The following is a 7,289-nucleotide window of genomic DNA, read 5'->3' on the forward strand; positions in this document are numbered from 1 at the left end:
TCAATTATCTTGGGCATTCCTTATGACCCAAATAAACGATGGTTTAAGTTGGTTTCACTTTGGTTTAGACGTGCGTCTACCAAGTCCCAGGTGGGTTGTATTATAGGTATTCTTCCTTCTATTATTATTTGGAAGTTGTGGCGATGCTGGTATAAGGCAATGATGGAAGGTAATGCATCTCGACGGAAGAGATTTGGAGATCTATTTGTGTGTGGCTAAGGAAAGTGCAAAGTAGCTTGCCTACATTTAAAAAAATTGCCTTTGCCGATGAGGAGAGGTTGAGAGATTTGAATATTCCGATTATTCGGATTAAAGCAGTGAAGGTTAAATTGGTTAGTTGGGTGAGGCCTAGGCATGGAAGATTTACATTAAATATTGATGGGTGTAGCCTCGGCAACCCAGAGAGGTTAGGTGCAGGGTATATTATTCAGGATTTGTGTGGTGACATGGTGCTTTCTTTTTCGTCCTATCTTGGGGAGGGTTGGAATAATCTGGCTGAGTTGAAGGTTTTATTAATAGGGTTGAAATATTGTCGTGCTTTGGGATTGTATCAGGTAGACATTGAGTCTGATTCCTTGGTTTGTGTATCTTGGATTCAGAAGAAGCATTGTGGACTGTGGTACTTAGAAGATTTCTGGGAGGAGGCGATGCGATTGTACGAAGGTGGGGAGTTTGTTATTAATCATATTTATCGAGAGCCGACTGACTATTTAGCAAAAATAGGTGCTCAAGGTTCGACCTTGGTTTGGAGATCTCTTTTGCATGTCCCAAAGCACCTTAAAAGATTGATTAGAATGGATAAATTTTCCTTGCCTTATTTGAGGACTCATTGAGTGGTTGATTTACGTTTACATTTACGTGATATGCTGATTTACGTTGTTCGTTTACGTCAATGTGGTCAGCTGCGTTTTACAGTTTTCGTTCACTACTCACGTTTACGACTTTACGTCATTTTGATTTACGCTTAACACGCTGGTTTTCGTCGAGTTGCGTCTTGTTTAGTCCTTATGGGTTTTTTGGCTTAGGCTTGGTAGAATTTGTTTTGGTTTTGGCTTATTTTGACACTTGCTTTTGGGGTAAATTTATAGCATTTTATTCTGTAAACCCCCAAGTGTAATGATGTTACCAAGGTTTTCCTCCTCCATATGTGAGAGTTTTTATAAACTTGGGACGGGGCCGCTATGTGTGTGGCTACCGGCTCTTCATTAAAAAAAAAAAAACATATTTATGGTAGCTTAGTACTTCTATATAAAATGTTTGTCCCTCATCCCCTCAAAGCCCTGTGACGTCCTCAGATTCTGCTTGGGATCAGACAGACATCCGAAGTTTCGGGACATGCAACATAGGTTATCTGCCCCAGTTCATGACATATAAGATGCAATATTCCTAACATGCATCTAGCATTATGCAATATTCACATCGGATACTTTTTTTTTTAGCAATACTATGCACCAAACTTATAATATCTCAAATAGTTAAAACATAAACCATGCATACTTAAAACATCCACGATTATAGCACGGGTCTCAGAAGACTGTAATCTCAAAACAACGGAGACCTGGCTCCATAATTACATTGCTAAAATACACTATCGGGTTAATTCGTTGAGTAACTCGGGTAACTCGGCTAACGATACCGGGATACTATCCAAAGACCTAACTATGGAGGCTACAAGCTCCGTGTTGTGTCTACGGCGTCTAGTCAACCTCCTCCAGTCTGCCAGTGTCTGCTCCCTGCTCTAATCCTGACACATCGCCTACCATTCGGGGGAATAGTAGTTGGAACTATCACGGTGAGATTTGATTACAAATCTCAGTAAGTTAACAGGAAATTTCCACACAGGTTAATGATGCATGCATGTCAGTAAAAGCATGAATGCATAATCAAAGTCATAAATAAGCATAGCATAACTTGACATATAGCATGGCATAAATGACATAAATTGAACCAAAACTGAAACTTAGCTTGACATGACATGGCATGTACGTGAACTTAAAATATAACATGGACTAGCAACATAGCATGAACGTGAACTTGAAACATAACATGGACTTGAAACATAGCATAAACGTGAACATACATAATTTGAATATGAACTTGAATATAACATGAACTTGAGCATAACATAACATAAACGTGAACTTGAAACATAACGTGAACGTAAACATGACATAACATGAACGTGAACTTGAACATAATATAAACATGAACATGAACATAACATGACATAAACATGAACTTGAAACATAATGTAAAGATGACATAACATGAACGTGAACTTGAACATAACATAAACATAAACATAACATGATATAAACATGAACTTGAAACAAATTCTTGTCTCATAGGGTCACCATGTTTGAGTAATCTTATCTCATGGGGTTACCATGATTGCGTATTCTTATCTCATGGGGTTACCGTGATTGACATGAACTTGAAACTTGACATGAATGTAAACTTGAACATAACATAACGTGAAACATGACTTGAATGTGACATACATGAATTTGGAATTTTATTCAATAGACTTAATTAATAAAAGTGACCAAACGGATGCTATACGGGTCCCCCTGAATCATATGTCCCTGCCTATTACCGCATCACAACATAGGTGTCTATACCAGTTGTGAGTGTGTTAATACGTACTCCACAATTGTTGTGTCTCATGTGGTGTATACTCCACAGTTGTTGTGACCTCATACTTCATGTTCCACTGTTGTTGTGGCCCTATGAATTGTTTGTGCCACACTTGCTGTTGACACACGTAGCATAAAGTGTGGCTCTATCGGTATTAGTGTCTGGCGGGCTCCGTTGACTAGCTAGTTAGGCCTTATTCGCAACCTGTTGATTGTACTTCGTTAACCTAGAAAATTTCACACATATTTAGACACTCCAGCGTGAATAAAGGAGTTTCACTAGGATATTATCTTATCTTAACGCTTAGGGTCGTGATTGACATGAATAACTTAACTGGCATACATGACATTTCGTAACGTGACGTGACATGAACGTAAGATGACATATATGACATACTTTGAGACATAAATGTAACATACAACATTTTATAACTTGGTATATATGTAACAGACAATATTTTGTAACATGACATAACATGTAATAATATGACATAATATGTAATAACATGACATAACATGTAACAGACAGTATTTCGTAACATAGCATAACACGTGACAGTGAATATTACGTGACATGACATACATGTAACAAATAGCATACGTAATGTGACATACTTGCAACAGATAGTAACATAAAACAAAATATATTATGTAACATATAAGTATTTTGTGACAGAATAATTTGTGTAATAGATAAACATGTAACGACATGGCATATATAACAACATACGAAAATAAAATGTAGTTCCCTTACCCATTACACATACACAGTAAACTGATAGTAAGTTAAGAGGGTAAAGCATGAAATAATTAGAAAAGTAAAAAGGGACAACTTAGAGTAAAATTATTATTTTACCCTCTACATGTGGAAAAATGACAATTTTACCCATAGCTTAAGGATTTCACATCCTAACTCTAAAAATTACCAAAATTTACATTCCTTATGTAAATTTTGTCCTAAACTCAAATATCAACTCAAAAAAATTTAAAATCATTCACAACTATGGAAAACTCACAATGGCAGAAACATTCATAGGTCATTTCTCTTGATTTTGGTTGCAAGTTCTTCCATCTTCAAAACCCATGATTAAACCAAAATTTTGTAACGGAGATCTTCCTATCCTAAGTTTAAAAGTACATTTAAAATATCCATTAAGAAAAGCTAATCATCAACACCAAACTTTTTGTAAAAAAATCAAAACTTTTTAACAAAAAGTAAACTCTTAAATCACAAGTTTTGACATTAATAAAAACATCTTCAAGAATTCTAAAGAAAATAAATCTTACTTCTAACATATTTATAACATCATCCTAAGATCAGATCAACCATGCTTTATATCATCAAACAAAAGTTACCGAAATCACAAAACAACACTTGAAGTTTTTGGTTTTACACTTAGTCCAAAAATTGAAACTTTTCTCTCAATTAACTTTGATCAATCTCTTAATCCATGGCTTAAAGATATGTGATCTTCAAACTAAAACATCTCATGGTTTAAAAATGTGTCCTAAAGAAGATCCAACTTCAAACTTAAAATCACATGGCTAAAACTGAATAAAACATGGATCTAACCCAAAAACCTCAAATCTTAGGCCTAACCGAATTCCTCTTGTATAGAAGAATCATATCTTTAAAAATAATACTAAATATCTTTAAAATAACATCCTAACATGCATATAAGAGGCTTAGGATCATCATATAAAAATATCAAAACCTTTAGAATAAGATCAAACCACGAAATATTCAAACTTTCACAAAATCAAAACTGTTTTTTCACTTCCAGTTTTCAAGTTTATAGATCTAAGAAAATCTATCCTCAAAAACTTTATCCATGCCACAAAACCTCAATGAAAATTCATAAACACATGCTAAAAACACTTCATAAAATTTTCGGACCAAAATATGTCCATTAGCTTGGTCAAAATTTCAAAACATAACATACTCTCCAGTTTCACGCCTAGAATGACCTTTCTATTGTTAAAAATACTTTGACTAGTCAAATGAGCATGTAATGAGACAAATAACATATCCACAAAAGCTATACTCAAATAAGAACAACTTTTATGAAGGATTTATCTTGAGAAAATATCTACAAGGGGTCTGAAATCTCCATGCAATAAGACCCAGGAATTTGCTCGAAAAAGCACTTTTGAATTTCTCCCTAAGAACGGGGTGAATAAGTGATAAAATGGAGTGAAATGTGGCTTGCACGACTTTAGACTCCTGGAGGGGGAAGTTATGGGTTGAATGACCCTTGATTGGAGTTGACTATGTGATATAAAGTGGAGAATAGTGAAGAGCAAGGACTGCCTGCAGCAGCTGTGAGAGATGAAGGTTGCTGGGGTGGATTTCTCCTTCACATTAAGGCACTATTGGGTGCAGCCAATGAAAATGGATGGTCTGCCATGTAGGGGTGGGATCTTCTTCAAGAAACTTTGCCGAGATGGCCAAATTCGTGGGCCTTGGTGGGCGCCAACCAAGTGGGCTTCAATTTGGGGTTTAAAGGGGGTTTGGTTAGGGTTTGAGATGCTATCAACCCCAAAACCAATTTTTCTTGACCCAATCAAATTTCCAAGCTTTAAAAGGTTGGATAATGATATCATAACAAGGGTTTTATTAATTAATAATATGTGGAAGTGATTTAATCAAGTGATAAAACACAATGCTAGAAATCGGATTAAAAAGGGTTTAGAGGCCAACTTTAGGGTTTGGGAAACAGTTTATGGTTTCGGTTTCAACCAAGCTTTTGAGGTTTCAATTGGATTCCAACCATTTAGGGTTTCGCTAGGATTGAAACCTTCTTTGGTCTGGCACAATTTGGTTGATCAGATGAAACAAAATTTTGCTTAGGTGGCATGATCTCACGCCTTGATTTCCTCACAAATCTATCTAATAGTTCCTCTTTGTGCCAAGTGTCTAATACCATTCACTATGTGTGGCTAAGATTTTGCCAAGTGTCCAAATAAAACTTCTCTCACTTAATTTAGACATTTCACACTATGATTTTGAAAACACTACACTGGGTGCGCTTATCGAGATTACTATTCACTCCAAAAAAGCATAATAAACTTAGTACTGAAAAATCCTAAATATTCATATTAACCTATAGTGAAAATCGTTTACTGAAATTCAACCCCGAAGTGCCCTTAAAAATAATTTCACAATTTCAAACAAACGTTTCGTCCAGAATTATGAAAATTGGTTATTGCTTCATAAAATCCTAAATAATCAACTGACTCAAATGACGTAGACCATAACGCATTTTGACACTTCTACTACCTCAAATAATTAAACTCATATTTCTAACATCATAGTGAGTGATAACACTGACTATGTTGACAGACTAAAACCTACGCAATTGGTCGATTTATAAAAACTTAGGGGTTTTCACGAGGTTCCTAAAGTCAATAGAAATTCCACCAGTGAATTTCTAACGGGCTGTTACACAAAGCATGATCTACTTCTTGTATCGCTCGAACCCATTTTCCATTGAAATTAAATGAGTACAATGGAGCTTAAAAATCTGATTTTATCTTTCTCCCTCGTCTTCCTACTCGTTGGAATATCCACTACTACCACTGCATCCATTGGGAAAATCAAAGTTCGCCGCCCTTGTAAAAGGTTGATGTTCTATTTCCATGACATTAATTATAATGGAAAGAACTCGAAGAATGCAACTTCAACCATTGTAGGTGCACTAGCCTAGGGCAACAGAACCATAATGGCAGGACAAAGCTATTTTGGTGACTTGGTTGTGTTTGACGACCCCATAACCTTAGACAACAATCTGCACTCAACCCCAGTTGGTCATGCCCAAGGGTTTTATCTTTATGATCAAAAGGACATTTTCACTGCCTGGCTTGGCTTCTCCTTTGTTTTCAACTCTACGCAACACAAGGGGAGCATAAACTTTGCTGGGTTGATCCTCTGATGAACAAGACTAGGGATATATCTGTGGTTGGTGGCACCGGTGACTTCTTCATGGCTAGAGGAATAGCCACTTTGATGACTGATGCCTTTGAGGGAGAAGTTTATTTCCGTCTTCGTGTTGACATTAAATTGTACGAGTGTTGGTGATTGTTGATGACGGATTTTGGACTTTGTTGAATGATTTTGAATCATTCAATCTAATGGTCTTTCTTTTCTTTTCTTTTTATTAATTCTGGAATGATCCTTGAGAACTCAATGGAGAAGAGTTTCATTTGTTAAATATTTTAATATGAACATTAATAATTAGATCTTTGATTTCTATGATCCACAATAATAAAACAATGATAATTAAACACATACTTTCTCCATCAGTTTGATGAAGAAATTAATTTGACTATGAGAGAGGATCACCCTAGCAACTTAGCCTCACAAGTGTCTCCTGATGGTTAGAGACACTTTAATGTTATAGATGAGAAATCTTAGCCCTCAGTACTATTTATAGACTTCTAACCATCAAGAAATCTAAAACTTTGTGTTTGACTATGATTAGAGATATAAAGTTAATCTTTTCTATTAGGAGTTTTCTTATCTCATTATAACTCACCTATTAACTGATAAATTTTGAGCTATTTCAAACTCTATCAAGATGGGTGTGTGAGACATAGAGTTTAAATAAAACTCTTACATTCTCCCACTTGGTCCATATGCCCATAAAATAATAT

At 35.6% G+C, this 7,289-nt stretch overlaps 1 pseudogene; it reads left to right on the forward strand.

Moving 5' to 3' along the window:
• The first annotated feature begins 6,093 nt into the window (after positions 1-6,093).
• LOC121260783 lies at positions 6,094-6,824 on the forward strand (annotated as a pseudogene).
• Positions 6,825-7,289: the final 465 nt, after the last annotated feature.

This window comes from Juglans microcarpa x Juglans regia, chromosome 4D (assembly GCF_004785595.1).
Source record: "Juglans microcarpa x Juglans regia isolate MS1-56 chromosome 4D, Jm3101_v1.0, whole genome shotgun sequence".
In the NCBI taxonomy this organism is placed as follows: domain Eukaryota; kingdom Viridiplantae; phylum Streptophyta; class Magnoliopsida; order Fagales; family Juglandaceae; genus Juglans; species Juglans microcarpa x Juglans regia.